This window comes from Portunus trituberculatus, chromosome 11 (genome assembly GCF_017591435.1).
Source record: "Portunus trituberculatus isolate SZX2019 chromosome 11, ASM1759143v1, whole genome shotgun sequence".
Lineage (NCBI taxonomy): Eukaryota > Metazoa > Arthropoda > Malacostraca > Decapoda > Portunidae > Portunus > Portunus trituberculatus.
Genome location: NC_059265.1, coordinates 2,249,005 through 2,275,674, shown reverse-complemented (window position 1 = coordinate 2,275,674; position 26,670 = coordinate 2,249,005). Strand labels below are relative to the sequence as shown.

Sequence of the window (26,670 nt, the reverse complement as noted above, 5' to 3'; positions counted from 1 at the left end):
CCAGGTGTGGGAGGAGGAGAGAGTGCCGAGAATGTGGAATGAATGCAGGGTGACCTTGTTGCATAAGGGAGGATATAAGAGTAAGAATGAGTTGAGGAACTACAGGCCGATTGCGTTAGTTAACACAGTAGGCAAAGTGTTCAGTGCGGTGTTGAATGAGAGATTGTGCAAATGGATTGAGAGAGTTGGAGTGTTAGGCGAAGAGCAAAATGGATTCCGAGTGGACAGGAGAGCAGAAGACAATCTGTTTGTGGTGAATGAATTGATTGAGAGAAAGAAAAGGGATGGTAGCAAACTATACTTAGGTTTCTTAGACATAGAGAAAGCATATGATAGGGTAAACAGAGAAATGCTAGGTAGGGTGTTAGAAAAATTGGGTTAAGTGCAAAGATAGTTAACATAGTGAGAAGTATGTATGTGGATACAAGAGCTAAGTATAAACTAGGGATATAGAGACAGACTGGGTGAAGAGTGAAAGAGGAGTTAGGCAGGGTTGCATATTATCACCAACCCTCTTTAGCTTATATACAGAAGAATTGGCTGCTAGAATGAGGAGAATGAATGCAGGTGTAAATGTGGGAAATGATAAGATAGATGTGCTCTTGTATGCAGATGATGTTGTAGTCATGAGTGAGTCGGCAGAAGAGCTACAGAGTATGCTTGATGTAGTAGATGGGTATGGAAGAGATTTTGGAGTGAGATTTAGTAGTGAAAAGAGTAAGGTAATGGTTGTGCATAGGTCAGAGGATGAGAGGAACCATGTGTGGAGATTAGGAGTGAATGAGGTGCAGCAGACAGATGAATATAAGTATCTGGGGATGTGGATGAGTCCGGATGGCTGTGTAAAGATTAAGAATGAGAAGATAAGTATGGCAAATCAGTGGGTAGGTCGTCTAGGAAGTGCAGCAAGGATGAGGGCGAGTAAATATGACGTGCTGCGAGAAGTTTGGAAGAGCGTGGCTGTTCCGAGCATCATGTATGGTATGGATGTGATTGCTTGGAATGAGAGTGAACTAGATAAGTTAGAAATAGGGCAGAATAGAGTTGCAAGAATGGCACTTAATGCACCTAGATATGCAGCAGTAGAGGCCCTTAGGGGTGATATGGGTTGGAGCACTTTTAGAGAGATATGTGAAAGCGACCCTAAAGTATAAGGCTAGGTTAGAACGAATGAATGATGCAAGGATAGTGAGAAAAGTGTTTCTGTGGAATGTCAGGAGTAGCAAGTGGGGAAGAGGTGTGTCAGGCTGGTAGCAAAGAGTGGGTTAGTAAGTAGTTGGGTTTTCAACAGGTAGAAGGAAGACATTTAGAGAGAGACTGGAGTATGATTGTTAGAAATGGAGAAGGTAGAGAATGGGATGTAAGGAAGTGGAAGAGTGAGATAGACAGAGTAGTGAAAGGTGTGGGACTGGATGACTGGAGAAATAGGATGGAGCAAAAGAGTACCTTGGTATGGTATAGAGAGAAAGAGGCCCCAATGTATGAAAAGTGGTATGACGGAAGCCTGGGTGGTGATCTTCTCTTCCGAGCTAGGGCACAGTGCATGGATGTGAATGCAAGGAATTATAGATGGTCAGAGTCCCGCAGCAAAGTGTGCCAGATGTGTGACTTGGGAGAGGATGAGACAGTGGAACATGTGGTGGTGGAGTGTGTGAAGTATGCCAGAGACAGGTATGAGATGATGCAAGTGGTGCTGAGGGAGCTGGGGCATGACAGAGTGGAGATGACAGGAAGGGAATGGATGGTGTTGCTGCTGGGACTGTGTGGGAGACGAATGAAAGGATGATTGAGGCTGTGAAAGAGTTCCTGGAGAGAATGTGGCGTGCCAGATGCAGGAACTAGTGGTGTGAAAGATGGTGATTGCCCTCTTTGTTGTCTGGTGTTCTTTATGTTCCCTACAGGAGCTGCCGATACAAAGGCCTGACCCAGAAGAAATTCTGCGTCACCTGTACCATCAAGATCAAGATCAAGACACCCGTCATTGCTAGCTTGGAGTGTTGACATTGACAGCTTTTGAACATTTGTGGAGCAGGTGAGTTATTCCCAAGTGTGTGAGTGTACATGGTTATTAGGTGAAGTATGTAGAGTAGTGAGACGTGCCAATTAAGGTGAAAAAAAAGTCTGGTAAACTGAAAATAAGTGCGTCTTTAATAAGCAACTTTCGGGTTTTTGTTGCCTCATTTGTGGTGGTCATTCCTGCGGTATTACTGCAGTGTTTCACCACAATCAGCTACGTGTTTTTTTTTTTTACCCACCTCAAGAGATAGAACTCCTGATTACGAGTAATTTGAACCCCATATATACTAGATGCAACCTTTTTTGAATGGCGACACATTTTTTTTTTTTTTTTCTTTATTTAAGCGTGTTTTGGTGTTTTGGTGATCAGCCGTGACAATAGCCTCGCCTCCCGCATCAAACCCTGCCGCACACTGATGGTGTGCGGCGGCTCGGCGGGCTCCGTGACATACCATTGTCTGAGCATGGGCTTAATTGTTTACGCTGATTGAATCTGTTCTTTGATAGGTTAGGTTAGGTTAGGGCCAATGAAAAAAAAAAAAAAGCATAATTATTTCCACCAATCACGACGGCCCCTGAGATTAGGTTTAGTTGGGTTAGGTTAGGTTAAGTTTAGTTAGGTTAGGTTCGGTTGTATTAGGTTTGGTTAGATTAGGTTTAGTTAGGTTAGATTAGGTTAGGTTGGGTTAGGTTAGGTTCTTTTCTGGAGGAAACTAATTTTTCAGGTAGATTTCGGCTTGTTTTAATTCATTTACCAGTTGTTTTTATGGAAATCATAATATGTTTCGGGGCTGTAAAAAATTGGTTGATTTGTGCCAAAAACAAGTGGTATTTTAATTAAAAGCAAGCCGAAATCTACCAGAAAAAAATAGTTTCGTCCAGAAAGGGCAAGGTAGTGAAACTCTGTAGGTTTACTATTCCTACCCTCCTACGCCTTGTTGCGCCCCATATTGCCTCCATAGATAGCTTATGCACCCATACAACTTCCATATCCGTAATAGTGTGATAGTTGAAGTGGTTACTGAGATATGGTGGTGTTATTGTGTTAGGCAGTGTCCGCCATCCTGCCTGCCACATCGGCCATTTCTGTGTTAACTATTTTCAGTTTTTCTCATTTACTACGCCCCCATATTGCCTCTGTAGGTAGTTTGTGCACTCCCATATGCTTGATAGTTTGATAGTTGAAGCAATTACTGAGATATGTTGGTGTTATTGTGTGTTAGGCAGTGTGCATCACCCTGCTTCAGTGCCTCCCACATAGACCCTTTTCTGTGTTGGCCTTTAGTCAGTTTTCTCCTTTCCTACGCCTTGTCACGCCTCATTTATACTATTACTACCACTACTATAACAACTATCACTATTCCAGAGGTGCACCATGGCTTGCCACAATGTCACAACTGGTCCTTGGAGAGCCGCTGGTGGTGACGGGCTGCCTGTGTCCTCTCTGCGGCAAAACTCACAAATACTCCACTCACCAAGTTCCAGAGGGAGAGGTGAGTGTGTGTGGGTGTGGGAGAGGTGTCTGCAGGTGTGCTGTGAGTGTGGTGGGTGTGTAAGTGTATTTTTTGTAAGTTTTTGTAATGTCAGCTATAGCTATGTAGGTATATTGTTTATTTTTTTGGTGTGGGTTGGCTAGGGTAGACTTATTGTAGGTGTTTTCCAGGTGTGATTTGAGGTTGTTTTGGGTGTGTGTGTGTGTGTTTTGTTGTGTGATGCAATATTTTAAGGTAATTTTTGGTGCTTTTTGTTTAGGTAATGTTTGTCTTGTTTCCTCTATATCTCCCTCCACAGGTTACCTCCAGGCTTTTCCTTCCATAGACTATTTCCTCCATGTTTCCTCCACCTTCCCTCCAATTTTGACTCTCCTATCTCACTTCTATCATAGTCAAAATAGTACTTTTCTAAATCTCACTTCAAAACCTGACAATTTTTCTAATTTTTCCCTCCACTATCTGCTTTTCTTTCCTCCATATCTCCCTCCACACACCAAGCTGTATACTGTGCTGGTGTGTGCGGTGTGGAAAGGTTTCCGCAGGTGTGGTGTGTATGTGGTGCGTGCGGTGTGTGTGTAAGTGTTTTTTGTTGTGTAAACTATATATTTTTTGGTGTGTGTTTTTACGTTTTCCAGTGTTTGCAAAGAGTTGTTTATGATTTGCTGGTGTGTGCAGGTGTGGGAATGGTGTGTGCTGGTGTGATGTGTGTTTGGTGAGTGTGGGATGTGTGATAGCATGTTTTTTCTTACAATTTTGTCTCATGAACATCAATTTTTTCACTTGTTTTGGCCAGAAAATATTTGTCTTTTAAAATCCTTCTATTACCACCACCATCACCCCACCACCACCACTACCACTGTCCAACCACACCCACCACCACCACCACTGTCCAACCACACCCACAACCACCACAAACAACCAACATTACCACATCAGATGCTCACAAAACCACACCATTTCACTACCACCACTAGTACTAGTATAACCACCACCACTACTACTACCACCACCACCTCCTCCTCCCAACAGGATCACCAGACACCACCGGCCGTACTAAAGGAAGTTGCTCTATGTAGGGATGGAACATGGCATCTGCACCAGCTGGGACACACTTAGCCAACTGTGAGTATTGAAGGCTGTTTTAGGGTGTTTGAAAACTTTGAGGGTGTTTAAGGCTACTTTAGGATGTTTTAAGGCTGTCTCAGGGTATTTTTAGGCTGTTTTAGATTGTTTAAGGCTATTTTAGGGTGTTTTAAGAATTTTAGGATGTTTAAGGGAGTTTTATGCTATTTTAAGGGTGTTTAAGGCTGTTTTAGTGTTTTTAAGGCTATTTTAAGGTTATTTAAGGGTGTTTAAGACTTTCAAGTATTTTAGGCTATTTTAGGGTGTTTTAATGGTGTTTCAAGATATTTTAAAATTTTGGCTCCTGAAGTGATGAAGTGTATGCCCACGCCATCGCTCCATCAGTGCTTCATCTACTCGCTTTGTGTGTTTTTTATGATTCAGTAACAAAGTGACTAAGGGCCGTACCAAGAGTCGCGAAGGCCAAGGCACGGACCTTCCCTTCGACCAGCAAGGCAAAGCCTTCGCCCTTACCTTCAATCCATACCAAGAGTCGCCGTGGAAGGTAGGGCCGCGAGAGGTCTGCCGCTAGCATGAGTTGGTAACAGTTGTTTCAGTATTGGTATAACTGTAATCCGGATTTGAGCTCCACGAACAACAACAAAACCACAGTGCGCGCTACAAGAATGGAGGGAAGAAGCTGTGACCGGGCCAAACCACTCACGCACGAAGAGAGAATATTGATTCTCAATCTTGTAAAAGAGAATAAAGACTTGCAAGACCGCTCAACAAACCCAGCTAGCCTTCACAAGAAAAAAATTAGCTTGGGAGGCGATCACCAAGTCATTTAATGCCATTAACATTTTTTTTTATATTAAGATATTTATAGCTAAATAAAAATTCAAGATTTTAGCATCAGCTGGTGCTTAGAGAAAATGACAATGTGAAAAGAGGCAGGCTCAGGTAGTGAGTAACAAGCCCACATGTGATCAGAGTTATTGAATATCTGTGTTCTCAAGCATTCCTTATTGAAACCTGGCTTGCCACACACTTAAATAATTTTTCTTCTTTTCAAGTTTTGTATATGTATAGCAGTTCTGAATGTTTATTGTTGTTGCTCAATTTCACTATGTGTTTATAACAGGTTTATTCAACAACTTTACAGACTGCAGTGTTTTCATAATTTCCAGAATTCTTAACTTTCTTTTTTTCTGTATCCTTCCATTATCCCTAAAGTGGTAATTTATCATGTGTTCGGAAATCACTGTCTTACAAAATCTATATCAAGAAACAGTGGTAATTCATTACAAGAGTTGAGAAATTTGTATTCTTTGGGATCTGCTAGACCACAATTTGTATGCATATCATTAAAAATTCCATAGTTAACACATTAGTATAGTCAATCATGAATTACATTAATCATGGCCTGAAATGGTTTGGATACAGGACTATACATCTTGAGAACTACCTACAATACTGTCAGTATACCTAGACTTAAATCCTTGCACATCACACCCAACTCAGTGAAAAGTTATCTGTTGACTTAGCTTTAACATTATTGCACTCAATGCTTATGTCACTCACTCTGAATTTATGGCCTCCGCACACTGAAACACTAAGGTCTCTCTCTCTCTCTCTCTCTCTCTCTCTCTCTCTCTCTCTCTCTCTCTCTCTCTCTCTCTCTCTCTCTCTCTCTCTCTCTCTCTCTCTCTCTCTCTCTCTCTCTCTCTCAGATATTAATCCAGTTTTATTTATTTCAGATTGTGTTAAGAATATGAAGAAAGACAGACCAAGACAAGAAGAAGAGGAGGAAGAAGAAGAAGAAGAAGAAGAAGAAGGAAGAGGTGGAAGAAGATGAGAAGAGAGAAGAAGAAGAAGAGAAAAAGAAAAGGTAAAATAATAAATATTGTCATTTTATAAATTTTTGCTATTCTCTCTCTCTCTCTCTCTCTCTCTCTCTCTCTCTCTCTCTCTCTCTCTCTCTCTCTCTCTCTCTCTCTCTCTCTCTCTCTCTCTCTCTCTCTCTCTCTCTCTCTCTCTCCTCCTCCTCCTCCTCCTCCTCCTCCTCCTCCTCCTCCTCCTCCTCCTCCTCCTCCTCCTCCTCCTCCTCCTCCTCCTCCTCCTCCTCCTCCTCCTGTACTAATACTATTACTATTATTACTATCCCATTGTGACCTGTGTGACCTCTGATCTTTTGCCACAGGACTCCTGGACTGCGACTTCACTGTGACCCGAGAGGAGGTGGCCACTCAAAGCTGAGGTCACACGGCTTCCTTCCTTATGCAGGTCAGTGGTGTGGTGTGTGGTGTGAAGTGTGGTTAGGTTAGGTTGGGCTGGATAAGATTTTGAGGACATTTTGAGGCAGTTTGGCATGTTTGATGGGTATTTTAAAATAGTTTGGCATGTTTTAAGGGCATTTTAGACAGTTTGGCATGTTCTAAGGGCATTTTAGACAGTTTGGTATGTTTTGAGGACATTTTAGACAGTTTGGCATGTTTTGAGGGTATTGTAAGACAGTTTAGAGGCCATGTTAAGACAGTTTGGTATGTTTTGAGGACATTTTGTTACAATTTGGCAGGTTTTGAGGGCAATTTATAACAGTTTGGCTGGTTTTGAGGGTATATTAAGACAATTTGGGAGGTTTTAAGGAAATTGAAGATAGTTTGGCAGGTTTCAAGGCCATTTTAAGACAGTTTGGCAGATTTTGAGTGCAATTTAAGACAGTTTGGCAGGTTATGAGGATATATTAAGAGTTTGACATATTTGAGGGCATATTGAGACAGTTTGGCATGTTTTAAGGGCATTTTAAGACAGTTTTTGGTTGAGTTGCGTTCAGTTCAGTTTACAACATAGTGAAGGTGACTCAATGTAAACAGTGCATCTCTCATTACAGGAAAGTCAAGCCAAGCCAAGACAAGCCACGCCACAACACAACACAAGCCTTCTACAACACCTACAGCCATCAGCAACACCCAGGGTACAAGACAACACCTAAGCCATGAAGAAGAGTTAGGATAGATTAGCAGTTTGTCATGTTTTTTTTTTTTTTTTTCTTTTAAGGACATTTTAAGACAGTTTGGCATGTTTTTATGGTATTTTAAGATTATTTGGCATGTTTTTGATGGCATTTGAAGAAAGTTTGGCTGTGATAATACCATTTTATTGACATTAGGAAGGGTGTATGGAGGTGACAATATCAATGGGCACAGTTTTCACTATTTTAATCCCCACATGAGTTTGTGAAGCAAGTGTTGGATTCTCAGGACAAAGATGCAGTGTGCTTGTTAAGAGATTCACTCAGCGCTCACTCAATCATTCACTTACTGAGCTCAGAGGAATGAAGAATGTGCATTGTTGCTGCTTGTGTGTCAGTCAAAGGGCTATATTCACAAACAATTTACTCTCACCACGACTGCTTTCCAAGGCCACAGAGATGACTGGCAGGGTTTTCAAGAGTGTTTCTCCAGTTAATAATGTAGAAATGTAGTCACTCTGCCTCTAGAACCATAAAACACGATTAAAAACGCTTTATTCTCCACCATGACTATTTTCCAAGGCCAGAAATGATTGGCAGGGTTTTCAAGAATGTTTCTCCAGTTAATATTGTAAAAATCTTGTCATTCTGCCTTTAGAACTCTCTCTCTCTCTCTCTCTCTCTCTCTCTCTCTCTCTCTCTCTCTCTCTCTCTCTCTCTCTCTCTCTCTCTCTCTCTCTCTCTCTCTCTCTCTCTCTCTCTCTCTCTCTCTCTTTATTATTGAAAGAGTTGGTTTGTAAGATTGTGTCACTTCAAAACCAAACATTTTCATCTTTGAATATTTGTTAACTTGAAAAATTGTTTAAGAATATTTTGTGAAGTTGAAAATTTGTTCAGATTTCCACAGTGAAGACTGGCCATTAATCCTCTGATGTTTATGGATCTTTGTTAATGGCAATGAAATGGTCTAATGGTACACAAATCTCAAGATAAAAATGTGTCCCAGTACTGAAGGGGTTAAATAGTGAAGACTGTGGCCATTGATCGTGTCACCTCCATAGACCCTTGCTAATGTGAATAAAATGGTCTAATGGTACACGAATGTCAAGGTAAAAATGTGTCCTAGTACTGAAGGGGTAAAAATAGTGGAGATTGTGGCCATTAATCTTCTGCCTTCTTTAGACCTTTCCAAGTGTCAATAAAATGGTCTAATGGTATCCAGATCTCAAGGTAGAAATGTGTCCCATTACTGAAGGGGTTAAAATAGTGAAGACTGTGGCTATCATTCTTCTGCCCTCTATAGACCTTTCCTAATGTCAATAATATGTCTAATGGTACACAAATCTCAAGGTAAAAATGTGTCTCAGTATTGAAGGGGTTAAGATAGTGAAGAATGTGGCCATTAGTCTTTTGACGTCTATAGATCTTTTCTACTGTCAATAACATGGTCTAATGGTACACAAATCTCAAGATGTCCCAGTATTGAAGGGGTTAAAATAATGAAGAATGTGGCCATTAATCTTCTGACCTCTGTAGATGTTTCCTAATGTCAATAAAATGGTCTAATGGTACACAAATGTTAAGGTAAAAATTTGTCCCAGTACTGATGGCGTAAAAATGGTGAAGACTGTGGCCATTAATCTTCTGATGTCTATAAGCTTTTCCTTATGTCAATAAAATTGTCTAATGGTACACAGATCTCAGGGTAAAAATGTGTCTCAATACTGAAGGGGTTGAAATAGTGAAGACTGTGGCCATTAATCTTGTGATCTCCATACACCTCTCCTAATGTCAATAAAATGGTCTTAATGGTACACAAATCTCAAGGTAAAAATGTCTCCTAGTACTGAAGGGGTTAAAATAGGGAAAAGACTGGCCATTAACCTTGTGACCTCCATAGACCCTTGCTAATGTCAATAAAATGGTCTAATGGTACACAAATGTTAAGGTAAAAATTTGTCCCAGTACTGAAGGAGTTAAGATAGTGAAGATTATAGCCATTATTCTTGTGCCCTCCATAGACCCTTCTTAAAGTGAATAAAATGGTCTAATGGTACACAGATCTCAAGGTAAAAATGTGTCCCAGTACTGAAGGGGTTAACATGCCACATTATCCCTTACACAGAATGATTATTTAGGTTACAACTTTGCCCACTAAGACTAAGGTAACAGTAATTGTAATGGGAGGCACTGCAAGGTTTTCTTCATTTTCAGAATTCTTATTTATTTATTTATTTTTCTGTCAGCTTTATTTCTCACCCAAAATTGTTAAGCTGCTCCCAAGGGATAATTTACCCCCAGTTTGGGAACCACTGTCTTGGAAGGTCTCATAAAAATACTGAATTTCTGTGGCAAGGTGCTGGAAATGTGTGTGTGTGTGTGTGTTTGGAAAGTTTTTTTGGGGTTGGGTTTTGAAATAAGTTTGTGTTTTATACTGTGAATTTGTTTATGTGAAGATTTTTTTGTGTTTTGAAGTGAGGTGAGGCTGTGTGGCAGTGTGCATTAGGATCTGGTGAAATGTGTGTATATGTGTGTGTGTGTGTAATTCACTGTTTGATCTGGTGCAGTCTCTGACGAGACAGCCAGACGTTACCCTACGGAACGAGCTCTGAGCTCATTATTTCCGATCTTGGGATAGGCCTGAGACCAGGCACACACCACACACCGGGACAACAAGGTCACAACTCCTCGATTTACATCCCGTACCTACTCACTGCTAGGTGAACAGGGCTACACGTGAAAGGAGACACACCCAAGTATCTCCACCCGGCCGGGGAATCGAACCCCGGTCATCTGGCTTGTGAAGCCAGCGCTCTAACCACTGAGCTACCGGGCCGTACCGGGTGTGTGTGTGTGTGTGTGTGTGTGTGTGTGTGGGAGTGGGCAAGATTGGTTGTGTGTGTGGTTGTGTGTGTGTGTGTGTGTGTGTGTGTAATTTTTACAGGGCCTGGGCTTTATACTCGTGTGGCCCCATCTCCATATCTACAGTCTACACACATCCAACTTTCCTTTAAAACTATGCACACTCCTCGCTGACACCACCTCCTCACTCAGACCATTCCACACCTCCACACATCTCTGTGGGAAACTATATTTCTTCACATCTTTCAAGCATATTCCTTTTGGCTATCTTTATACTATGCGATCTCGTAGTTCTATTTAAATTTTCCTCTCTCAACATCATTTGCTCATTATCCACTTCATCCAAACTGCTCAACAGTTTATAAACCTGTATTAAATCTCCTCTTTCTCTTCTTTGTTCCAAGGTAAGCAAATTCATTTCTTTTAATCTTTCCTCAGGTCATTTCTGCCAATTCCGGAACCATTTTTGTTGCTATTCTCTGCAATCTCTCCAACTTCCTTATATGCTTCTTTTTATAAGGGGACCAAACCACCCCAGCATATTCCAATCTTGGTCTAATTACTGTACTAATTAATTTCTTCATCATATCTTTATCCATATAATGGAAGGCTAATCCAATATTTATAATCAAATTATATCAGGTCTATGTGAGTAATCCTCGGTGTCACATCACTCCCCATCCCCAACACACAGAGACACTTATATAGGCCTACCCCAGGGTGCCACTTTTCTGATAGGCTTAACCCAGGGTGCCACTTTTCTGATAGGCTTAACCCAGGGTGCCACTTTTCTGATAGGCAACCCAGGGTGCCACTTTTCTGATAGGCCTACCCCAGGGTGCCATTTTTCTGATAGGCCTACCCCAGGGTGCCACTTTTCTGATAGGTCTACCCCAGGGTGCCACTTTTCTGATAGGCCTACCCCAGGGTGCCACTTTTCTTTACTTGAGCGACGTTTTGTCACTTTGCACAATTGTGGCGGCTTGGTTTGGCGGGAAAGTGAGCGTGGTGTGTCCTGTGTCATGTGTCGTGTGTCATGTGTCTGGCGCGGCGTGTCATGTGTCGTGTCAACACTGCAACACTCTCACAACACTGTGTTACACACATCCCAGCAAAGTGCCTTAAATCCACGCTAGAGTGTCGGGGCGCGGCACAGCATGCCCCACCACTGCACACACCCACACAAACTAAAGGGGCGCGCGGGCGGGGCACCGTGTCGTTCCTTTAGGCTTCATAATATATCAAAAATCAAACCACACCAGCGAGACAAGTAACAAAAACAAAATGACAAATTAAGAGGTGTGAGAATCACTAATTACACACACAAACAAACAATGGCGTCCTTGGAAAACAAACAAATAATATTAATGATAATATCTGAAGGGTGAGCGGCGCGGCGCTTTGTCGCGCGCTTGGCGCCAACACAGATTTCAAAATTATATTCATTCATTTGCGTCAAAATACTCGTTCACAAACAACACTGTAGTGACGGAGTGGTGTCATCAGCTCAATAAACCTTATAAAACAAATCTTTATAATACATTACATAAATATTACAACAAATATTTGTAATACATTACATAAATATTACAACAAATGTTTGTAATACATTACATAAATATTACAACAAATGTTTATAATACATTACACAAATCTTAGCAACAGTAGGCTAGCAATTCATTTTATTTCATTTCTTCTTGATCTGTTTCACTATTTTTTATAATTTTACAGCCTAACAAGATCATTAATTATTTCCTCCAGTGCTGGGAACCTTCCTTTACCTGAGACACGCCCATCACGCCCACGCCCACCCACGCCCATCATAGCCTACCCACTACCTCCCATACGCCCGCCATTACCCACTATAGGACGCCCACAAGCACGCCAACACCTCCACACCCACCCACGAGGTAGTGGCTAGGTTATGATGGGCATGTGTGAAGGTGTGGGCGTGTTGGTGAGGTGGTGGGCGTAGGGGAGATGCTCTTAACTTCACCAGTACCATGACGCGTTTTCATATTCCTTGTGGTGACTATTTGGTGATTTTATACATCTTCACAAACTCATGTTGGGGATTAAAATAGTGAAGACTGTGGCCATTAATCTTCTGACCTCCATACACCCTTGCTAATGTCAATAAAATAGTCTAATGGTGCACAAAACTCAAGGTAAAAATGTCTCCCAGTACTGAAGGGGTTAAAATAGAGAAGACTGTGGCCATTAATCTTCTACCCTCCACAGACCCTTGGTAATATCATTAAAATGGTTCAATGGTACACAAATCTCAAGGTAAAAATGTGTCCCAGTACTGAAGGGGTTAAAATACGGAAGACTGTTGCCATTAAAATTCTGCCCTCCACAGACCCTTGCTAATGTCAATAAAATGGTCTAATGGTACACAAAACTCAAGGTAAAAATTCTTCCCAGTACTCTAAGGGTTAAAATAGTGAAGACTGTGGTCATTAATATTCTGCCCTCCACAGACCCTTGGTAATGTCAATAAAATGGTCCAATGGTACACAAATCTCAAGGTAAAAATGTGTCCCAATATTGAAGGGGTTAAAATAGGGAAGACTGTGGCCATTAATCTTCTGCCCTCCACAGATCTTTTCTAATGTCAATAAATGGTCTAATGGCACACAAATCTCAAGGTAAAAGCGAGTCCCAGTACTGAAGGGATTAATGGTGTTTTCATCAGCGCTAAAACTCATATGAAAGGGCTTTTAATTCATTCCAGTGAAATATTTGGCTGTTACTTCGTGTGTGTGTGTGTGTGTATGTGTGTGTGTGTGTTTCACTGTTTGATCTGCTGCAGTCTCTGACGAGACAGCCAGACGTTACCCTATGGAACGAGCTCAGAGCTCATTATTTCCGATCTTCGGAAATAATTGTTTAATTAATTGTTTAACAATTACTTATTAATTCACAAAATTCATAAAAATAATTCATAATTCATAAAACAATTCACATCTTGTTTAATGTTAATAAATAAATCCTACATGCCAACTGAAATAAGTATTCTTTCTCTTTGGTACAATAAGACTATAACAATATATATTCCTTTCACATAAATTACACAAATTCCCATAGACCTCTGTAACACTGGACTCCAGTGTTACAGAGGTCCATGGTACAGGGTATATCCTGCATGCCAACTTAAAATACACAATCTTCTCTTTGGTGCAATTAATAAGACTATGAAAATCTATATTCTGTGGTATGAATAAATATACTGTATCCTACATGCCAAAAATACATTTTCTTCTCTTTGGGCATTGTTGCAATAAACAAAACTACAAATATAAAATTTATACTCCTGTCACAAAGGTAACACAACACAACTTTCCTCTCTGGCAGAGTCTGGCTCTCCCCATCTCTTTCCTTATATGGCATACCAACAGTGATACTAAATTGTAAACATTATTTTTCCTTGAAACCGCTTAGGAATAGTTTTCTGATATTTGAACATTGATCATTATCTGCACTGGCTTTCATTTTACTGTGGAGTCTAAGCATACTATGTGGTGGATCTATGACTGCAGCCTGATGTTGAACTTTCTTCTGGAAAGCTGTCTTTGCTGTAATTAGACCAAGTACGCTTTCATTCTTAAGTGATGCTCGATGGTCATTCTTAATCAGTTTCAGCTGACTAAACAATCTTTCTACAGCTGCATTTGAGTAAGGGAGTGAGAACAATAGTGAAACCATCCTGCTGAGCTGTGGATTTTGTATATTCCTGCTATATTTTTAGCTTCAAAAACTGACTGCCAAAACACACTGTGATCTAAACTTTTTGACACACTAGAACTCAGATATATAGTTGTCTGTCTCCATTCAAGGTTTGTTTGCTGTAGGTCAACAACATCCTTCAAGTATGGCAACCTTTCAAAAATAGGGGCCAGTGAAGGAAGAGTTAGATTTTGGGCTACTTCAGGAGATAGGCAAGATAAAAAAATCAAAATCTCCAATGTTATCAAATCTAGAGAGGATCTGCTCTACACATTCTCTTAGAAAATCTCTGCAGTGGGAATAAAACGATCTTACATCAGGATGATCATATCCAAGTTCTCTGGCTTAGATTTGCTCTGTACTAAAATAAGGATATTAGTTGCTGACTAGAAAATTTATATATTTTAATGAAATAAGCCAAAAATTTCCTTATGCAGCTGTGGGAGAGGATGGACTGGAGGCAGGTGTGGACACAGGATGGCGTCACATGTCCACTATTGGAAAGGTGTGGGTGGCCTGGAACTTGGTGGAGTGGGCTCAGCGTTGGGAGGAAGGCAGCAGGGAATAGGACAGAATCCAGAGAGAAGGGGCAGGTGTTTGTATGAGAGAGGAGGACAGAAGCGTGAAAGAGAGCAGGTTACCGAGAGAAAGGGAACCTGCGGGAGGAGAGTGGGTAAATGTAAAGGAAGAGGAGGTACCCACAGGGCGTCAGGATGCATGAGGATTGGGTGTGTGAATGTGAGAGGATGGGGCACTGGCAAGTTTGAGGATTTATGCAAGGAGCTGAATGAATGGAGCTTGGATGTGGTAGGTATCACGGAGACTCACCTGCGGGACGTGGTGCATATGGAAGGAAATGAGTTTGTCATGATAGGGAAAGGGCGTAGAAAACAGGATAAGTTAGGAGGAGGCGTAGCCTTGCTCCACAAAAAGGTGAGGAACCTGAGAGTGGAAGAGCTGGACATAGGAGACAGTGCTGAGAGTGAGGACGTGCTAGCTGTTCGAGTGGAGTGCAGGAGTGAAAGTGGCAGAGCTGAGAGGATAGTCGTAGTGGTAGTGTATATGACAGTGGAAGGCGACAGAGCAGTTAGGAGAATGGCAGAAAATATAGTGTTTTGAAAAAGATTGCAAGAGAGTATGCTGAGAGAGAGTGATTGTTATGGGAGACATGAATGCCCACATAGGTATGTTAGGTGAACAAATGAACAGGAACGGTGAGATGCTGGATGAGCTTGTGAATGAGGTGAGTTTGGAGAATCTCAATGAGACCCTGGCTGAAGGACGAGTGACTTGGAGTGGGAGGAACCAGGAGTCTGCGATTGACTACATGCTAGTGAATGGGAGAATGCGTGAAGTTGTTGACCGCATGTGGATTGATGAAGATGGGATGATTGACATAGTCTCAGACCATAACATGCTGGTGTTAGAGTGCAAGTTGAATGGAAGAGATGGAACAAATGCCAAGGCCAAGAGGAAAAAGTGGAGATTGAGAGATGTAGGATGGGAGAATTTCCAGGTGGACTTGAGTGAGAGGAGCTGGGAGGATGAAAGTCTAAGCGACGTGGATGAACTGAATGATAGATTTGTAGAAAATGTGAGAAATGCAGCAGTAAGCCAGATAGGGTATGCAAGAACAAGTGCCAGAAAGCATGCATGTAGGCCGTGGTGGAATAATGAGATCAGGGATGCTAGGAAGGAAAGGAAGAGACTGAATAGGGTGTGCAGACAGTTAAGAAAGAGGAGACATGAGAGTGAGGAAGCTGAAAGGAGTACCTGAATGCATGGGCAGCGTATGTGAGTCAGCAGCGAATGACGAAGCGAAAGATAATGAATGCTAAAGTTACAAGTGAGAGAAGTGTGATTCAGTCCCTTAGAGAGAAAGGTATGGAAGGTGGGCGAGAATGGTATAGATTCCTGAGGGGTGAGGGATGCCTAACAGTGAGAATGTGGAGAGCCTGAAGGTGAATGGGGCAGTGGTGACTGATAAGGAAGAAATGAGAAGGGCAATAAAAGAGTTTTGGGAAGAGATTGGAGGTGTAAGTGAGGTCTTTGATGTGGATGAAGGACATGTGTCACTGGAGAGAAAGGATGCAGATGAGTTGAATGAAAGGATCAGCAGGGAGGAGGTGGAGAAATGTGTGAAGAAGCAGAAGAATGGGAAGGCAGCAGGGCCGGATGAGATACCGTATGAAATGTACAAAATGGAGGAGAAGTAGTGATTGATAGGATGACTGAGTTGTTCAACCAGGTGTGGGAGGAGGAGAGAGTGCCGAGAATGTGGAATGAATGCAGGGTGACCTTGTTGCATAAGGGAGGATATAAGAGTAAGAATGAGTTGAGGAACTACAGGCCGATTGCGTTAGTTAACACAGTAGGCAAAGTGTTCAGTGCGGTGTTGAATGAGAGATTGTGCAAATGGATTGAGAGAGTTGGAGTGTTAGGCGAAGAGCAAAATGGATTCCGAGTGGACAGGAGAGCAGAAGACAATCTGTTTGTGGTGAATGAATTGATTGAGAGAAAGAAAAGGGATGGTAGCAAACTATACTTAGGTTTCCTAGACATAGAGAAAGCATATGATAGGGTAAACAGAGAAATGCTAGGTAGGGTGTTAGAAAAATTGGGTTAAGTGCAAAGATAGTTAACATAGTGAGAAGTATGTATGTGGATACAAGAGCTAAGTATAAACTAGGGATATAGAGACAGACTGGGTGAAGAGTGAAAGAGGAGTTAGGCAGGGTTGCATATTATCACCAACCCTCTTTAGCTTATATACAGAAGAATTGGCTGCTAGAATGAGGAGAATGAATGCAGGTGTAAATGTGGGAAATGATAAGATAGGTGTGCTCTTGTATGCAGATGATGTTGTAGTCATGAGTGAGTCGGCAGAAGAGCTACAGAGTATGCTTGATGTAGTAGATGGGTATGGAAGAGATTTTGGAGTGAGATTTAGTAGTGAAAAGAGTAAGGTAATGGTTGTGCATAGGTCAGAGGATGAGAGGAACCATGTGTGGAGATTAGGAGTGAATGAGGTGCAGCAGACAGATGAATATAAGTATCTGGGGATGTGGATGAGTCCGGATGGCTGTGTAAAGATTAAGAATGAGAAGATAAGTATGGCAAATCAGTGGGTAGGTCGTCTAGGAAGTGCAGCAAGGATGAGGGCGAGTAAATATGACGTGCTGCGAGAAGTTTGGAAGAGCGTGGCTGTTCCGAGCATCATGTATGGTATGGATGTGATTGCTTGGAATGAGAGTGAACTAGATAAGTTAGAAATAGGGCAGAATAGAGTTGCAAGAATGGCACTTAATGCACCTAGATATGCAGCAGTAGAGGCCCTTAGGGGTGATATGGGTTGGAGCACTTTTAGAGAGAGATATGTGAAAGCGACCCTAAAGTATAAGGCTAGGTTAGAACGAATGAATGATGCAAGGATAGTGAGAAAAGTGTTTCTGTGGAATGTCAGGAGTAGCAAGTGGGGAAGAGGTGTGTCAGGCTGGTAGCAAAGAGTGGGTTAGTAAGTAGTTGGGTTTTCAACAGGTAGAAGGAAGACATTTAGAGAGAGACTGGAGTATGATTGTTAGAAATGGAGAAGGTAGAGAATGGGATGTAAGGAAGTGGAAGAGTGAGATAGACAGAGTAGTGAAAGGTGTGGGACTGGATGACTGGAGAAATAGGATGGAGCAAAAGAGTACCTTGGTATGGTATAGAGAGAAAGAGGCCCCAATGTATGAAAAGTGGTATGACGGAAGCCTGGGTGGTGATCTTCTCTTCCGAGCTAGGGCACAGTGCATGGATGTGAATGCAAGGAATTATAGATGGTCAGAGTCCCGCAGCAAAGTGTGCCAGATGTGTGACTTGGGAGAGGATGAGACAGTGGAACATGTGGTGGTGGAGTGTGTGAAGTATGCCAGAGACAGGTATGAGATGATGCAAGTGGTGCTGAGGGAGCTGGGGCATGACAGAGTGGAGATGACAGGAAGGGAATGGATGGTGTTGCTGCTGGGACTGTGTGGGGAGACGAATGAAAGGATGATTGAGGCTGTGAAAGAGTTCCTGGAGAGAATGTGGCGTGCCAGATGCAGGAACTAGTGGTGTGAAAGATGGTGATTGCCCTCTTTGTTGTCTGGTGTTCTTTATGTTCCCTACAGGAGCTGCCGATACAAAGGCCTGACCCAGAAGAAATTCTGCGTCACCTGTACCATCAAGATCAAGATCAAGACACCCGTCATTGCTAGCTTGGAGTGTTGACATTGACAGCTTTTGAACATTTGTGGAGCAGGTGAGTTATTCCCAAGTGTGTGAGTGTACATGGTTATTAGGTGAAGTATGTAGAGTAGTGAGACGTGCCAATTAAGGTGAAAAAAAAGTCTGGTAAACTGAAAATAAGTGCGTCTTTAATAAGCAACTTTCGGGTTTTTGTTGCCTCATTTGTGGTGGTCATTCCTGCGGTATTACTGCAGTGTTTCACCACAATCAGCTACGTTTTTTTTTTTACCCACCTCAAGAGATAGAACTCCTGATTACGAGTAATTTGAACCCCATATATACTAGATGCAACCTTTTTGAATGGCGACACATTTTTTTTTTTTCTTTATTTAAGCGTGTTTTGGTGATCAGCCGTGACAATAGCCTCGCCTCCCACATCAAACCCTGCCGCACACTGATGGTGTGCGGCGGCTCGGCGGCTCCGTGACATACCATTGTCTGAGCATGGGCTTAATTGTTTACGCTGATTGAATCTGTTCTTTGATAGGTTAGGTTAGGTTAGGGCCAATGAAAAAAAAAAAAGCATAATTATTTCCACCAATCACGACGGCCCCTGAGATTAGGTTTAGTTGGGTTAGGTTAGGTTAAGTTTAGTTAGGTTAGGTTCGGTTGTATTAGGTTTGGTTAGATTAGGTTTAGTTAGGTTAGATTAGGTTAGGTTGGGTTAGGTTAGGTTCTTTTCTGGAGGAAACTAATTTTTTCAGGTAGATTTCGGCTTGTTTTTAATTCATTTACCAGTTGTTTTTTTATGCAAATCATAATATGTTTCGGGGCTGTAAAAAAAAATTGCTTGATTTGTGCCAAAAACAAGTGGTATTTTAATTAAAAGCAAGCCGAAATCTACCAGAAAAAAATAGTTTCGTCCAGAAAGGGCAAGGTAGTGAAACTCTGTAGGTTTACTATTCCTACCCTCCTACGCCTTGTTGCGCCCCATATTGCCTCCATAGATAGCTTATGCACCCATACAACTTCCATATCCGTAATAGTGTGATAGTTGAAGTGGTTACTGAGATATGGTGGTGTTATTGTGTTAGGCAGTGTCCGCCATCCTGCCTGCCACATCGGCCATTTCTGTGTTAACTATTTTCAGTTTTTCTCATTTACTACGCCCCCATATTGCCTCTGTAGGTAGTTTGTGCACTCCCATATGCTTGATAGTTTGATAGTTGAAGCAATTACTGAGATATGTTGGTGTTATTGTGTGTTAGGCAGTGTGCATCACCCTGCTTCAGTGCCTCCCACATAGACCCTTTTCTGTGTTGGCCTTTAGTCAGTTTTCTCCTTTCCTACGCCTTGTCACGCCTCATTTATACTATTACTACCACTACTATAACAACTATCACTATTCCAGAGGTGCACCATGGCTTGCCACAATGTCACAACTGGTCCTTGGAGAGCCGCTGGTGGTGACGATATGCATCACCCTGCTTCAGTGCCTGCCTGTGTCCTTTCCTCTGCGGCAAAACTACCACAAATACTCCACTGGCTTGCCACAATGTCACAACCAAGCGGCAAAACTCACAAATACTCCACTCACCAAGTTCCAGAGGAGAGGTGAGTGTGTGTGTGGGAGAGGTGTCTGCAGGTGTGCTGTGAGTGTGGTGGGTGTGTAAGTGTATTTTTGTAAGTTTTTGTAATGTCAGCTATAGCTATGTAGGTATATTGTTTATTTTTTTGGTGTGGGTTGGCTAGGGTAGACTTATTGTAGGTGTTTTCCAGGTGTGATTTGAGGGTTGTTTTGGGTGTGTGTGTGTGTGTGTGTTTTGTTGTGTGATGCAATATTTTAAGGTAATTTTTGGTGCTTTTTGTTTAGGTAATGTTTGTCTTGTTTCCTCTATATCTCCCTCCACAGGTTACCTCCAGGCTTTTCCTTCCATAGACTATTTCCTCCATGTTTCCTCCACCTTCCCTCCAATTTTGACTCTCCTATCTCACTTCTATCATAGTCAAAATAGTACTTTTCTAAATCTCACTTCAAAACCTGACAATTTTTCTAATTTTTCCCTCCACTATCTGCTTTTCTTTCCTCCATATCTCCCTCCACACACCAAGCTGTATACTGTGCTGGTGTGTGCGGGTGTGGGAAAGGTTTCCGCAGGTGTGGTGTGTATGTGGTGCGTGCGGTGTGTGTGTAAGTGTTTTTTTTGTTGTGTAAACTATATATTTTTTTGGTGTGTGTTTTTTACGTTTTCCAGTGTTTGCAAAGAGTTGTTTATGATTTGCTGGTGTGTGCAGGTGTGGGAATGGTGTGTGCTGGTGTGATGTGTGTTTGGTGAGTGTGGGATGTGTGATAGCATGTTTTTTCTTACAATTTTGTCTCATGAACATCAATTTTTTTCACTTGTTTTGGCCAGAAAATATTTGTCTTTTTAAAATCCTTCTATTACCACCACCATCACCCCCACCACCACCACTACCACTGTCCAACCACACCCACCACCACCACCACTGTCCAACCACACCCACAACCACCACAAACAACCAACATTACCACATCAGATGCTCACAAAACCACACCATTTCACTACCACCACTAGTACTAGTATAACCACCACCACTACTACTACCACCACCACCTCCTCCTCCCAACAGGATCACCAGACACCACCGGCCGTACTAAAGGAAGTTGCTCTATGTAGGGATGGAACATGGCATCTGCACCAGCTGGGACACACTTAGCCAACTGTGAGTATTGAAGGCTGTTTTAGGGTGTTTGAAAACTTTGAGGGTGTTTAAGGCTACTTTAGGATGTTTTAAGGCTGTCTCAGGGTATTTTTAGGCTGTTTTAGATTGTTTAAGGCTATTTTAGGGTGTTTTAAGAATTTTAGGATGTTTAAGGGAGTTTTATGCTATTTTAAGGGTGTTTAAGGCTGTTTTAGTGTTTTTAAGGCTATTTTAAGGTTATTTAAGGGTGTTTAAGACTTTCAAGTATTTTAGGCTATTTTAGGGTGTTTTAATGGTGTTTCAAGATATTTTAAAATTTTGGCTCCTGAAGTGATGAAGTGTATGCCCACGCCATCGCTCCATCAGTGCTTCATCTACTCGCTTTGTGTGTTTTTTATGATTCAGTAACAAAGTGACTAAGGGCCGTACCAAGAGTCGCGAAGGCCAAGGCACAGACCTTCCCTTTGACCAGCAAGGCAAAGCCTTCGCCCTTACCTTCAATCCATACCAAGAGTCGCCGTGGAAGGTAGGGCCGCGAGAGGTCTGCCGCTAGCATGAGTTGGTAACAGTTGTTTCAGTATTGGTATAACTGTAATCCGGATTTGAGCTCCACGAACAACAACAAAACCACAGTGCGCGCTACAAGAATGGAGGGAAGAAGCTGTGACCGGGCCAAACCACTCACGCACGAAGAGAGAATATTGATTCTCAATCTTGTAAAAGAGAATAAAGACTTGCAAGACCGCTCAACAAACCCAGCTAGCCTTCACAAGAAAAAAAATTAGCTTGGGAGGCGATCACCAAGTCATTTAATGCCATTAACATTTTTTTTTATATTAAGATATTTATAGCTAAATAAAAATTCAAGATTTTAGCATCAGCTGGTGCTTAGAGAGAAAATGACAATGTGAAAAAGAGGCAGGCTCAGGTAGTGAGTAACAAGCCCACATGTGATCAGAGTTATTGAATATCTGTGTTCTCAAGCATTCCTTATTGAAACCTGGCTTGCCACACACTTAAATAATTTTTCTTCTTTTCAAGTTTTGTATATGTATAGCAGTTCTGAATGTTTATTGTTGTTGCTCAATTTCACTATGTGTTTATAACAGGTTTATTCAACAACTTTACAGACTGCAGTGTTTTCATAATTTCCAGAATTCTTAACTTTCTTTTTTTTTCTGTATCCTTCCATTATCCCTAAAGTGGTAATTTATCATGTGTTCGGAAATCACTGTCTTACAAAATCTATATCAAGAAACAGTGGTAATTCATTACAAGAGTTGAGAAATTTGTATTCTTTGGGATCTGCTAGACCACAATTTGTATGCATATCATTAAAAATTCCATAGTTAACACATTAGTATAGTCAATCATGAATTACATTAATCATGGCCTGAAATGGTTTGGATACAGGACTATACATCTTGAGAACTACCTACAATACTGTCAGTATACCTAGACTTAAATCCTTGCACATCACACCCAACTCAGTGAAAAGTTATCTGTTGACTTAGCTTTAACATTATTGCACTCAATGCTTATGTCACTCACTCTGAATTTATGGCCTCCGCACACTGAAACACTAAGGTCTCTCTCTCTCTCTCTCTCTCTCTCTCTCTCTCTCTCTCTCTCTCTCTCTCTCTCTCTCTCTCTCTCTCTCTCTCTCTCTCTCTCTCTCTCTCTCTCTCAGATATTAATCCAGTTTTATTTATTTCAGATTGTGTTAAGAATATGAAGAAAGACAGACCAAGACAAGAAGAAGAAAGAGACCAAGACAAGAAGAGGAAGAAGAAGAAGAAGAAGAAGAAGAAGGAAGAGGTGGAAGAAGATGAGAAGAGGAGAAGAAGAAGAAGAGAAAAAAGAAAAGGTAAAATAATAAATATTGTCATTTTATAAATTTTTTGCTATCTCTCTCTCTCTCTCTCTCTCTCTCTCTCTCTCTCTCTCTCTCTCTCTCTCTCTCTCTCTCTCTCTCTCTCTCTCTCTCTCTCTCCTCTCTCTCTCCTCTCTCTCCTCCTCCTCCTCCTCCTCCTCCTCCTCCTCCTCCTCCTCCTCCTCCTCCTCCTCCTCCTCCTCCTCCTCCTCCTCCTCCTCCTCCTCCTCCTCCTCCTCCTCCTCCTGTACTAATACTATTACTATTATTACTATCCCATTGTGACCTGTGTGACCTCTGATCTTTTGCCACAGGACTCCCTGGACTGCGACTTCACTGTGACCCACAACACAACACAAGCCTTCTACAACACCTACAGCCATCAGCAACACCCAGGGTACAAGACAACACCTAAGCCATGAAGAAGAGTTAGGATAGATTAGCAGTTTGTCATGTTTTTTTTTTTTTTTTTTTCTTTTAAGGACATTTTAAGACAGTTTGGCATGTTTTTATGGTATTTTAAGATTATTTGGCATGTTTTTGATGGCATTTGAAGAAAGTTTGGCTGTGATAATACCATTTTATTGACATTAGGAAGGGTGTATGGAGGTGACAATATCAATGGGCACAGTTTTCACTATTTTAATCCCCACATGAGTTTGTGAAGCAAGTGTTGGATTCTCAGGACAAAGATGCAGTGTGCTTGTTAAGAGATTCACTCAGCGCTCACTCAATCATTCACTTACTGAGCTCAGAGGAATGAAGAATGTGCATTGTTGCTGCTTGTGTGTCAGTCAAAGGGCTATATTCACAAACAATTTACTCTCACCACGACTGCTTTCCAAGGCCACAGAGATGACTGGCAGGATTTTCAAGAGTGTTTCTCCAGTTAATAATGTAGAAATGTAGTCACTCTGCCTCTAGAACCATAAAACACGATTAAAAACGCTTTATTCTCCACCATGACTATTTTCCAAGGCCAGAAATGATTGGCAGGGTTTTCAAGAATGTTTCTCCAGTTAATATTGTAAAATCTTGTCATTCTGCCTTTAGAATCTCTCTCTCTCTCTCTCTCTCTCTCTCTCTCTCTCTCTCTCTCTCTCTCTCTCTCTCTCTCTCTCTCTCTCTCTCTCTCTCTCTCTCTCTCTCTCTCTCTCTCTCTCTCTCTCTCTTTATTATTGAAAGAGTTGGTTTGTAAGATTGTGTCACTTCAAAACCAAACATTTTCATCTTTGAATATTTGTTAACTTGAAAAATTGTTTAAGAATATTTTGTGAAGTTGAAAATTTGTTCAGATTTCCACAGTGAAGACTGGCCATTAATCCTCTGATGTTTATGGATCTTTGTTAATGGCAATGAAATGGTCTAATGGTACACAAATCTCAAGATAAAAATGTGTCCCAGTACTGAAGGGGTTAAATAGTGAAGACTGTGGCCATTGATCGTGTCACCTCCATAGACCCTTGCTAATGTGAATAAAATGGTCTAATGGTACACGAATGTCAAGGTAAAATGTGTCCTAGTACTGAAGGGGTAAAAATAGTGGAGATTGTGGCCATTAATCTTCTGCCTTCTTTAGACCTTTCCAAGTGTCAATAAAATGGTCTAATGGTATCCAGATCTCAAGGTAGAAATGTGTCCCATTACTGAAGGGGTTAAAATAGTGAAGACTGTGGCTATCATTCTTCTGCCCTCTATAGACCTTTCCTAATGTCAATAATATGTCTAATGGTACACAAATCTCAAGGTAAAAATGTGTCTCAGTATTGAAGGGGTTAAGATAGTGAAGAATGTGGCCATTAGTCTTTTGACGTCTATAGATCTTTTCTACTGTCAATAAACCTCCAAACTCACTAGAAACACCCAATATTTAATTAAATATCCCCCACACACACCCAAAAGACCACTAAACCCCCCCCCACCACTTATAACACTCATAATAATACCAAATCCCACTCAGAACACCAACCAATCCCTCAAAGTTCTCCCAAACCACACTCAAAACATACTAATACACTTACCTAAATATTCCACCTTGGCTTCTTCTACTATTCCACCTTTATTTCTCATTTTTTAATCATTCTTCTCCATTATTACTCCTTCTTCTTCCTCCTCCTCCTTCCATCCACACGTCTGAGCCTAGAAACACATCAAAACACTAGATATTAGGCAAAATATTTAGGAAAAGGAGGGTGACTTAAGTATTATGGCTTTGCTGCTGCTCCTCTTCCTCCTCCATTTCTCCTCTCTTCCTCTTTATCCTCCTTTATTTCAACTTTCTTCCTCTTTCTGCTACAATTATCTAAACATCTGAACCTAGAAACCCACGAAAACACGTAGAAATCACTAGATATTAGGCAAAATATCGACGAACTGTGGATTTGGAAAATTGGCGCCAGCCACTACCTGGGTGGGCTGTGGTCATCCGAGAGAGAACGGGCACGGGCTGACTCGGCTAAATTACGTAAATCATTTCATTTCAAAAATGACTTTTACAAAAAACAAGGCCACGGCCAAATGCTTGTTATTTTATGACGTGATAAATACTTAAACTAATTTTCAAAATATCAAAATATCTCCAGCTTAACTGGTTTTTAAAAAAGGTCTAAATTAAGTACGTTAAAAGTACAAAAACATTTTAACCCATAAATCTCTTAAAACGTCCTGTAAAGTCAAGCCATTTTCACTTGGCGTGTATTTTATCACATTTCAGGGAGTCTGAGCTAGCTTTCAGGGCATTCTACAGCGTGTTAGACCGGGAAGCAGAAACGTGAGCAAATAAAATAAAGAAAAATATGAGCTTTTTACAACAGCACCAAACACCATTTCAAAGTCCACATATTTCACTCAATAGATTGATTTCACACTTAAAAGAGGACAGGCACTCTTTTGCTACCATAAAGGCCCACTTATACCTTGAAATGAAAAAGCTCAAAACTCCAAGTGGGAAATTTTGAGCGTTAAAAAGCCTTTAACATACGCCATAAAACATCACTAAACGCCACATATTTACCCAGCACAGGCGCGGAACACACTTCAAACACAACGAAACATTTATAGAAACCATAAAAACATACCATGGAAGCGTAATATTAGCGTCAGGAAATATTGGAAAAAAAGTATTTGACCCAACAGGCTGGTAACGGGTGGGTGGGGGCGGGTGTAGGGTGTTGGCTAGGGGACCGTCGGGGGGGAAGCGGCCTGGAGGCAACACCGGCGGCGGGACATCCATATATAGCCTTTATCATCTCACCAAACCAAAATTAAGCCACACAGAGAAATTTTGACTAGACTAAATAAAATGTTAGACTGGTGGCTACCTTGTGACACATGTTTGGCCGAGGGTAAGTGAAGGAAACAAATATGAGAGGGTAATACAGACGCCTTGCTCTTTTTATGCTCCTTATACCATTACTTGAAAATATTTGCGTACTGTTTTCACTCTCATATGTAAAGAAAACCTAACATTAAGTGAATAGCCTTATAAATACCTTTAATAGACGAAGATTAGGCAGTGTGGTGAAGGCTTGCACGGTTTCTCATACTGATTGCCTCTTGGTGCTCCTTGAAAACTGTCGGTAATATAGCAACACTTCACTTTATTTGTGTGTGTGTGTGTGTGTGTGTGTGTTGTGGGTGTGTGTGTGTCTGTGGGTGTGGGTGTGTGTGTGTGCGTGTGTGTCTCTGGGTGTGGATGTGCATGGGTCAGTATAGCCCACCGCCACAACTGT

At 41.5% G+C, this 26,670-nt stretch overlaps 2 protein-coding genes and 1 long non-coding RNA gene across 4 annotated transcripts in view; 2 read left to right on the top strand and 1 right to left on the bottom strand.

The window, feature by feature from the left end:
- LOC123502281 overlaps nucleotides 1–26,670 on the top strand; it is a 409,114-nt gene that overhangs the window by 242,937 nt on the left and 139,507 nt on the right. The window lies entirely within an intron of this gene.
- The window catches only part of LOC123502275, a 487,861-nt gene that overhangs the window by 385,149 nt on the left and 76,042 nt on the right, over nucleotides 1–26,670 (bottom strand). The window lies entirely within an intron of this gene.
- Nucleotides 1,877–4,565, top strand: LOC123502315. Its single transcript, XR_006673928.1, has 3 exons — nucleotides 1,877–2,032; nucleotides 3,383–3,509; nucleotides 4,539–4,565. It is a non-coding gene; the product is annotated as an uncharacterized LOC123502315 (long non-coding RNA).